An 8,534-nucleotide genomic window follows, 5' to 3' on the forward strand; every position below is an offset into this window, starting at 1 on the left:
CGGCTCACGTTGACTGGCCAGCTATAGGAGGAGTCACACCTCTTCGGGGACCCCTCTTACCACCAGTCAGGGGACCAAGGCCACATCCGTGTCCTTATGGATCCCAGGGATCTCAGGCTAGAGTGTTTCCTGATCCGCAGGTTGAGCTTCCAGGTCATGGAGGTAATCTCTATGAGATGTTCTATGTGGATGCCTGAGCTGTGAGCGGAAGGATAGTATGGTAGTAGTCGTACGTTCACAGTCCTGCGTGACTTGTGAAGTATGGTAGTAATGTGAGATGAATTCCAGAGGCCTAGATAAATAATGTATAGGAAGCTTGTAAGCCTCTGATGAGTAGTTTCACAATTTCAGGAGTTGCTCTACGGTTAAGGTTGTACTGAGCTATGTAAGGGTGTGTATGAACCATGGTGTATAAATAGCAGTTGCTTGTTACCATGTTGTTCGGATATTCATTTCCGCATTCCCTGTGTTCAGTACATACTTAATCCATAGCTAGTATTGATATGATGTTGGTCTAAGCTATGAGTTTGTTTGTCAGGATGGTGTTCACCAGGTTGAACCGTGCCCCTGCTCATGAGCAAGGTGACGGTAGTCAAGCGTCGCAGGAAGACCTGCCTCACCCACCTTCTCTGGTAGAAGTGATGCTTGAGGCAGAAAGAAACAAAAGGGAAACCAACCGACTGCTAGAGCGTATTGAGCAGAATACGGCTCGACAGCCTAGGAATGCTGCAGTGTCCCTCAGTGACTTTGTGAAGCTGAATCCTCCAAAGTTTCATCATTCCGTCGATCCCATCGATGCTGATGACTGGCTGTGCAGCATCTCACGCAAGATTCGCTCGGCGAATGTGTTTGAGGCCGACAAGGTGACCTTTGCGGCGTATTTCCTGGAGGGACCCGCCAATCTGTGGTGGGAGAATTTTGAAGCTATGCGTCCCGCTGAACCAATGGCCACGTGGGCAGACTTCAGTGCAGCTTTTCGTCTGCACCGTATTCCAGAGGGCCTGATGGACAGAAAGAGAGAGGAGTTCTGTGCCTTCACTCAGGGCAAGTTGTCTGTGGATGCCTATAGCCGCGAGTTCGGTAACCTCGCCCGCTATGCAACAGAGGAAGTGTCTACTGACGCCAAGAAGCAAGCAAGATTCCGTAAGGGTCTGAGCCCTGAGCTCCGTCGAGACCTGCGCCTCCATGAGTGTGCAAGTTTTCAAGCCCTGGTCAACAAAGCAATCAGTGCGGAGACTGGTCATACTGACTTCGAAGCCACAAGGAAGCACTCCCGTGATTTTGGCTCATCTTCTGGTTCCGCGTTTCCAAAATGCAGGCTGTGGGTTCCAAACAGTTCTCTGCCGCCAAGATACACTCCGAGGCCATCCTACGTGGCGCCTCAGACGAATCAGGCCAACCCTCCAGCAAAAGCTTATGGTGGCCCAGCTAGCAATGCTGCACCACGTGCCAACCAGGTGATATGCTACAAGTGTGGAGAACCAATTATTCCCGTGAGTGTCCTCAGAATGTGGGTACCAAGCAACCCAGAAAGTCCTTCGGGCAGGCCAAGTCGGGCAAAGCGTTCTATGTGAAGCCAACTCCTGCACGTGGCCGTGTGAACTATGTGTCAGCAGAAGAAGCTGTAGAGGATCCCGACGTCATGCTGGGCACGCTTCTTGTTAATCATCACCCAACGTTCGTTCTCTTTGACACTGGGTCTTCTCATTCCTTCATTTCAGAAAGTTATGCACAGTTGCATAACATGTCATTTTGTGATATGCCAATCCCACTGGTTGTCCAAACCCCTGGTAGTAAATGGCAAACCTCTAAGATAACCTATGACAATGAAATTCTAGTAGACATGCTAGTTTTTCTAGCCTCATTGATAGCATTGAAATCTTCGGATATTAATATCATCTTGGGCATGGACTGGATGTCAGCTCACTATGCCAAGATTGATACTCATTCTAGAAATGTCCAACTTACCCATCCCTCGGGTGAGATAGTAAATGTCTCTACTCGAGTTGCCAAATGCCAACTCTTTTCCCTAAATGCCAACCCTCTTCCGGAACTTGAAGACATTCCGGTAGTCCGTGACTTCCCGGATGTTTTTCCAGAGGAACTGGCAGGAATTCCACCTGACAGAGATGTAGAGTTTGTGATAGATCTTGTTCCCGGAACTGTCCCAATAGCCAGAAGACCTTATAAGATGGCACCCTTAGAGCTAGCCGAACTTAAGAAGCAATTAGATGGGGCCATGAACAAAGGTTTCATTCGTCCTAGCTCTTCTCCTTGGGCTTGTCCCGTCCTCTTCGTCAAGAAGAAAGACGGAACGGATCGGATGGTTGTAGATTACCGACCAGTTAACCTGGTCACCATAAAGAACAAGTATCCGCTCCCCAGGATCAACGATCTGTACGATCAGCTCGCTGGATCCTCAGTCTTCTCCAAAATGGATTTGAGGTTGGGATACCATCAAATCAAGATTAAGAACGGGGACATTCCAAAAACGGCCTTTGTTACTCGTTATGGCCAATATGAGTACACCGTTATGTCCTTCGGTTTAACCAATGCCCCAACCACTTTCTCTCGGCTGATGAACTCAATCTTCATGGAGTATTTGGATAAATTCGTCGTGGTATACCTCGATGATATTCTCATCTACTCGAAGAATGAACAAGAACATGCCGAGCATTTAAGGCTGGTATTGATGAAACTTCGAGAGCATCGCCTTTATGCCAAATTTTCAAAATGTGAATTCTGGTTACCAGAAGTGACCTATCTAGGCCACGTAGTCTCTGGTAAGGGTATTGCTGTCAATCCCGAGAGAGTTCAAGCTGTCCTTGATTGGACTCAACCTGAATCGGTTAAGTAAGTTAGGAGTTTTCTTGGTCTAGGGAGCTATTGTCGCCGCTTCGTCGAGAATTTCTCCAAGGTTGCAAAGCCTCTAACTGAACTCCTCAAGAAGGATAAAAGGTTCGAGTGGACACCACAGTGTGAGCATAGTTTTCAGGAACTGAAAAGACGCCTGACCTCTGCACCCGTGTTGCTACCACCAGATTTTTCTAAGGACTTTGTTATCTATTGCGACGCCTCGCGACAAGGATTAGGTTGCATTCTCATGCAAGATCGTCATGTGATCGCATACGCATCTCGACAGTTGCGTCCACATGAGGATAATTATCCCACACATGACCTTGAGCTTGCAGCTGTGGTCCATGCATTAAAAACCTGGCGACATTACCTTCTGGGTAATCGTTGCGAAATATTCACTGATCAGCAAAGTCTGAAATATATCTTCACCCTGCCGGATTTGAATCTCAGGCAAAGACGGTGGGTTGAGTTGATCTCGGATTACGACTTAGGGATAACTTACACCCCGGGGAAGGCCAATGTTATGGCCGATGCACTAAGTCGTAAATCTTATTGTAACAATTTGATGCTACAACAAGGTCAACCACATCTCCATGAGGACTTTCGGAAGTTGAATCTTCATATTGTTCCTCAAGGATTCCTTTCTACCCTGGTGGCGAAGCCTACTCTTAAGGATCAAATTATAGCTGGCCAAAAGCGTGACAAGGGTATATCACGGATCAAGGAGAATATCTTTAGCGGAAACGCTAAAGAATTTTCCATGAATGGTCAAGGTCTTGTGTTCTTCCAGAATCGTTTAGTGGTTCCTAAGAACCCACATCTAAGGCAGTTAATCCTTAAGGAGGCTCATGATTCTCCTCTCACCATTCATCCCGGTAGCACTAAGATGTATCAGGACCTACGCCAGAGGTTCTGGTGGACTAGGATGAAGAGAGAAATTGCTGAGTTCGTTGCTAACTGCGACGTTTGTCGTCGAGTTAAGGCAGAACATCAAAGGCCTACTGGCACCCTTCAACCTTTAGCTATTCCTGAATGGAAATGGGATAAAGTTAGCATGGATTTCATTACCGGATTTCCCAAGACCAAGAAAGGAAATAATGCTATCTTTGTGGTCATTGATCGTCTTTCCAAAGTGGCTCATTTTCTTCCTGTTCGTGAGAGTATAACAGCTAGCCAGCTAGCAGAGTTATATATCTCTCGAATAGTGTCTCTTCATGGTGTTCCCCTGGAAATCAACTCGGACCGTGGAAGTATCTTTACTTCTCGCTTCTGGGAAAGTTTTCAGAATGCCATGGGGACTCACTTATCTTTTAGCACTGCTTTCCATCCTCAATCAAGTGGTCAAGTAGAACGAGTGAATCAAATCCTAGAATATATGCTCCGAGCTTGTGTTATTTCGTTCGGTATGAATTGGGAGAAGTGCCTTCCATTCGCCGAATTCGCTTATAACAATAGTTATCAATCAAGCTTGGGCAAAGCCCCTTTTGAAGTTCTGTATGGACGAAGATGTCGAACCCCTCTTAATTGGTCAGAAACCGGAGAGAGGCAACTCTTTGGCCCGGATATGATTCAGGATGCAGAAGAGCAGGTTCGCATTATTCGTGAAAAGTTGAAAACAGCCCAGTCTCGTCAAAAGAGCCAATATGATCGTCATCATAAGGCTGTGACCTTTGAAGTTGACGAGAAGGCTTACCTTCGGGTTACACCTTTGAAGGGTACCCATCATTTCGGTATCAAGGGCAAATTGGCTCCTCGTTACATTGGTCCTTTTCGCATTCTTGCCAAACGAGGAGAAGTTGCCTACCAGTTGGAACTTCCTCCGCATCTTTCCAAGGTTCATGATGTTTTCCACGTCTCGCAACTCAGGCGTTGCTTTTCGGATCCTATCCGTGAAGTGGACCACGAAAAGCTTGATCTCCAAGATAACCTTTCTTACCGAGAATACCCCGTGCATATTCTTGATCAAGCTGAGCGTACCACTCGACGTCGAAACCTCAAGTTTCTTAAAGTTCAATGGTCAAATCATTCTGAAAAGGAGGCAACTTGGGAAAGAGAGGATCGTCTCCGACTTGAATATCCGGCGTTATTCCCGACGACTTCTAAATCTCGGGACAAGATTCTTTTGAGTGGGGGTGAGTTGTCACATCCCTAACCCTTAAGCAAGATAGCATTGTGCTCATGTCTTCTTTGCATTTGCATCTAAGAAGTTTCAACAAAAACAACAAAGTGGCAAAGGAAAAACTCAAAACCCTAGCCACCATTTCAATTAAAGGAAATCTCAAACTAGCTCAAAATCAATGAACCCAAAATGGCCTCAAGAAATGTTCAAACTTTCTGATAAATCATGAAAGTAAATGAGCATTGTAGAAAACTATTTTCTTGACACTTTAAGCTTTTTGAATAAATGCAAAAGCCACTCGTTTCAAACTTTAAAATTTGAAATCAGAATCTATAAATTTCCAAAAATGTTGAAAACCTTGGAAATGGTTGGGGATATTATAACAAATATTTCAGGAGGTCTAAAATAGTTTTTACTTTTTGTTTTGGAGCTGAATTAATTAGCAAAACAATAATTAGCAAAACAGAAAAACAAAAATAGAAAAAAATGGAAAAAACCTTACCTGTCGCCTAAGCCTGGCCCGGCCCATTCCTGGCTCGTCCCCTCCCCCGCGCCAGTAGGAAGCAGGAGGTGGCCGCCGCCCCCTCCGGCGCGGCCACGCACCTGCGTGCCTGCCTGGCCGCCGCCTCGCGCTGGCGACGACGGGGATAAGCTCCCCAGAGCCTCCCCTATCCATTCCCCGCCTCGGTTCTCTTCCTCCTCCCGGATCTCCTCCTCCTCCTTGCTGCCGCCATTAGAGCCGAGCTCGAGCTCGAGCTGCCCGTGCCCCTGGCCATAGGATTCCCTCCCAGAGCACGCCATTAGCTCCGCCTCGTCACCCTGGTCATCTCTGCAGAAGCCGAAGCTTCCTCGAGACCTGCAACGCCCGCAACGCCGTCGTCTTCCACCTCCGGCCGCCGGACCTCTCCCGTCGATTCGCTTCCTCCGGCGCATCCCCGAGCCCCTCTTCAGCGCCATCGGAACCGCCGTGAGCTCGTCATCGTTTTCCCTCTCTCCCCACGCTCCCCCGTGCATCGTATCCTAGTTCCCCGCCAAGGCCGAGAGCTTCTCGCCGCCGGCCATGTCGCTGCCGTCGCTGTGATGACCGATCCACGCGCCTGAGCTAGGATTCGAGCTCCTGGAGCCTCCAGGAGCGTGTCGAGCCCTCCAGCTGTCGTCCCCGTGCCTTAGAACCGCCCCTCATAGAAGGCCGAGCTTCGACCGCCGCTCCGGCTCGTCGCCGACGCCTCTTCCGGCGACCCTAGCCTCCCCAGATGGTCCTGCCAGATCGGCCACTTCGCGAGCATGCTGTAGCTGCAAACCGCGTGCGTTTTGGTGCTGTGCAGCGCCGTCTAGGTCGCCTCCGGCGAGCCCTCCGCCGCGGGCCTGGTCGCCGGCGACCACCCTCCGGTGGGGGTCAACGTGGCAAGCTAACCCAGCAGCTTAGTGACCTAATCACTCGCTGACAAGTGGGCCCAAGGCCAAGTCAAACCTCAGTTAGGGCTCGTCAGCGCGGGATTAGTCCCAGAGAGGCTGACCAGTGGGGCCCCCTGTAAGGTTTGACCTGAACAGGTCGGCTGACCTGCTGACGTCAGTCTGATGCAATAAATAGAATTTCCAGTATAAAAAGAATTCAGGAAATTGCTAAAAATTGTAAAAATCATAGAAATTAATCTGTAACTCCAATGAAAATAATTTATATATGAAAAAGTATCAGAAAAATTCAAGGATTCTGATTATGCTATTTTCAGCTATGTTTGAAAAGGTTACAGAACCGTAAATTGTGGAATAAGGAATAATTCAATTCTTATAATCACTTTTTAAATGGAAATTGCAAAAATATTCAAATTCCATTATATATACAGTGTTCACCACTGTCCTAATTACAAATCAGTACCATAACATGACATTTCATGCATGTTAACATCAAGTTGATCTGAGCATCAGGTCGAATCAATTAAACCAGTATCCGAGAATACCCGTTTGAATTGCTATTCGAATGTGATTCAAATCAACTCTAAACCTAATACATGTTGAAAATAATAACTTATCACCTTGCATTCTCATGCCATGCTCATCCATCATTTTGAGTGCATATGATTGTTATTGAATGTTGCCGTTCATTTCGGTAGGCTCCGCACCCCCAGATTCCACCGAATATCCGTCTGACGGATATCGTTCCTCCTCTGAGCAACAAGGCAAGCAACCCTTTTGATCATTCCGATAACTCCCATGTTCTTGCTCCTGCACCTATTTATTGCATTTAAGATCAAATGCTTCAACTGCTTTTGCCACGATAGTTGAACCCACTTCATTTGCATGACTTAACCTTGTCACAGTAAATAGCCAAACCTTGCAACCTAGCATACCTGGTAGTTGCTTGAGCTGTGATGTGCCTTATCCTGCTATGCATGCTATGCTTAGAGTTGTGTATGGTCTGTCATCTGGGAGATGAACAGAATTGTGGAACATGTTTGGTGAGCCAAGGTTGTGTGTTGAACTTGAGTTGGTAAAGGTACCGGTGAAAGGCTGTGTAGGAGTACATGGCGGGTTGTTTCATTGGAACCATACTTAGGAACTGAGTTCCGTGTATGTAATCCAAGACTAGATACTACCACATGCTGGGCCCTGAAATATGACCCCGCTCGGCCTATTAATCGCGTAGTACCCGGTCCAGGAGTTGCAAGTAGTTTCTGGTGTTTATAGTAATGCTGGAGGCCGTGCATGGTGCTGACCTCAGAGGCGGGCCGTGATACGGTAGGCAGTGGCACGGTGTACCAAGTGGCACCCGGATGGTGGGCTTGGGAACCCTGCGCACATCGTTTGAGGCCGTGTCGGAAACCTCGGCCGGACTTCCGTACGGGTTACTCTCAGATAGGCGATAAACCTGGACTAGGTACTAGTGTGGTTAACGGTCGTGGCCGACTCCCTCGCTGGGCTTCCGCTTGAAGGTTGCCGAGGTGCGTGACGTGCACATGGCGATAAGTGGCGAGAGCGTGTGTGACGAAGTACACCCCTGCAGGGTTATGATCTATTCGAATAGCCGCGTCCGCGGATATGGACTACTTGGAGACATATGTTGTTCATAGATAACTTCAATGGCTACTCATAAAATTGCCAAGATAAGCGTGAGTGTCGTGGATGGCATTTCCGTACGGAGACGGAATGATTCCAAGATAGTGTATTGTTGTGGTGTTAGTGGACTCGTGTGCGAGAAATCAAGTTGTCAAAATTATTTAAAAATGCAAGTTGTCTAGCCACGAGTCAAATGCTGGCTTTCCGCATGAAACCCCACCATACCTTTTGATACCTTGCATGAGTAGATAGTTCTCCTAAAGTCTTGCTGAGTACCTTCATACTCATGTTTTCTTAATAAATGTTGCAGAGGTTGCTAATGACCCTAATGGAGGGTTCTTCGTAGACATGGACGACGACGAGTAGCTGGTGTCCCAGCTACGATCTGGCCCTACGTCGGCTCTGTAGTATAGTCAGGCCATGTGCCTTCTAGTTGCACTGTCTGTTCCCAGACAGTTTATAACTCTTCCGCTGGCTTGTATTGTATGACTGCTATTACGGGTCG

The sequence above is a fragment of the Hordeum vulgare genome, chromosome 2H (assembly GCF_904849725.1).
Source record: "Hordeum vulgare subsp. vulgare chromosome 2H, MorexV3_pseudomolecules_assembly, whole genome shotgun sequence".
Lineage (NCBI taxonomy): Eukaryota > Viridiplantae > Streptophyta > Magnoliopsida > Poales > Poaceae > Hordeum > Hordeum vulgare.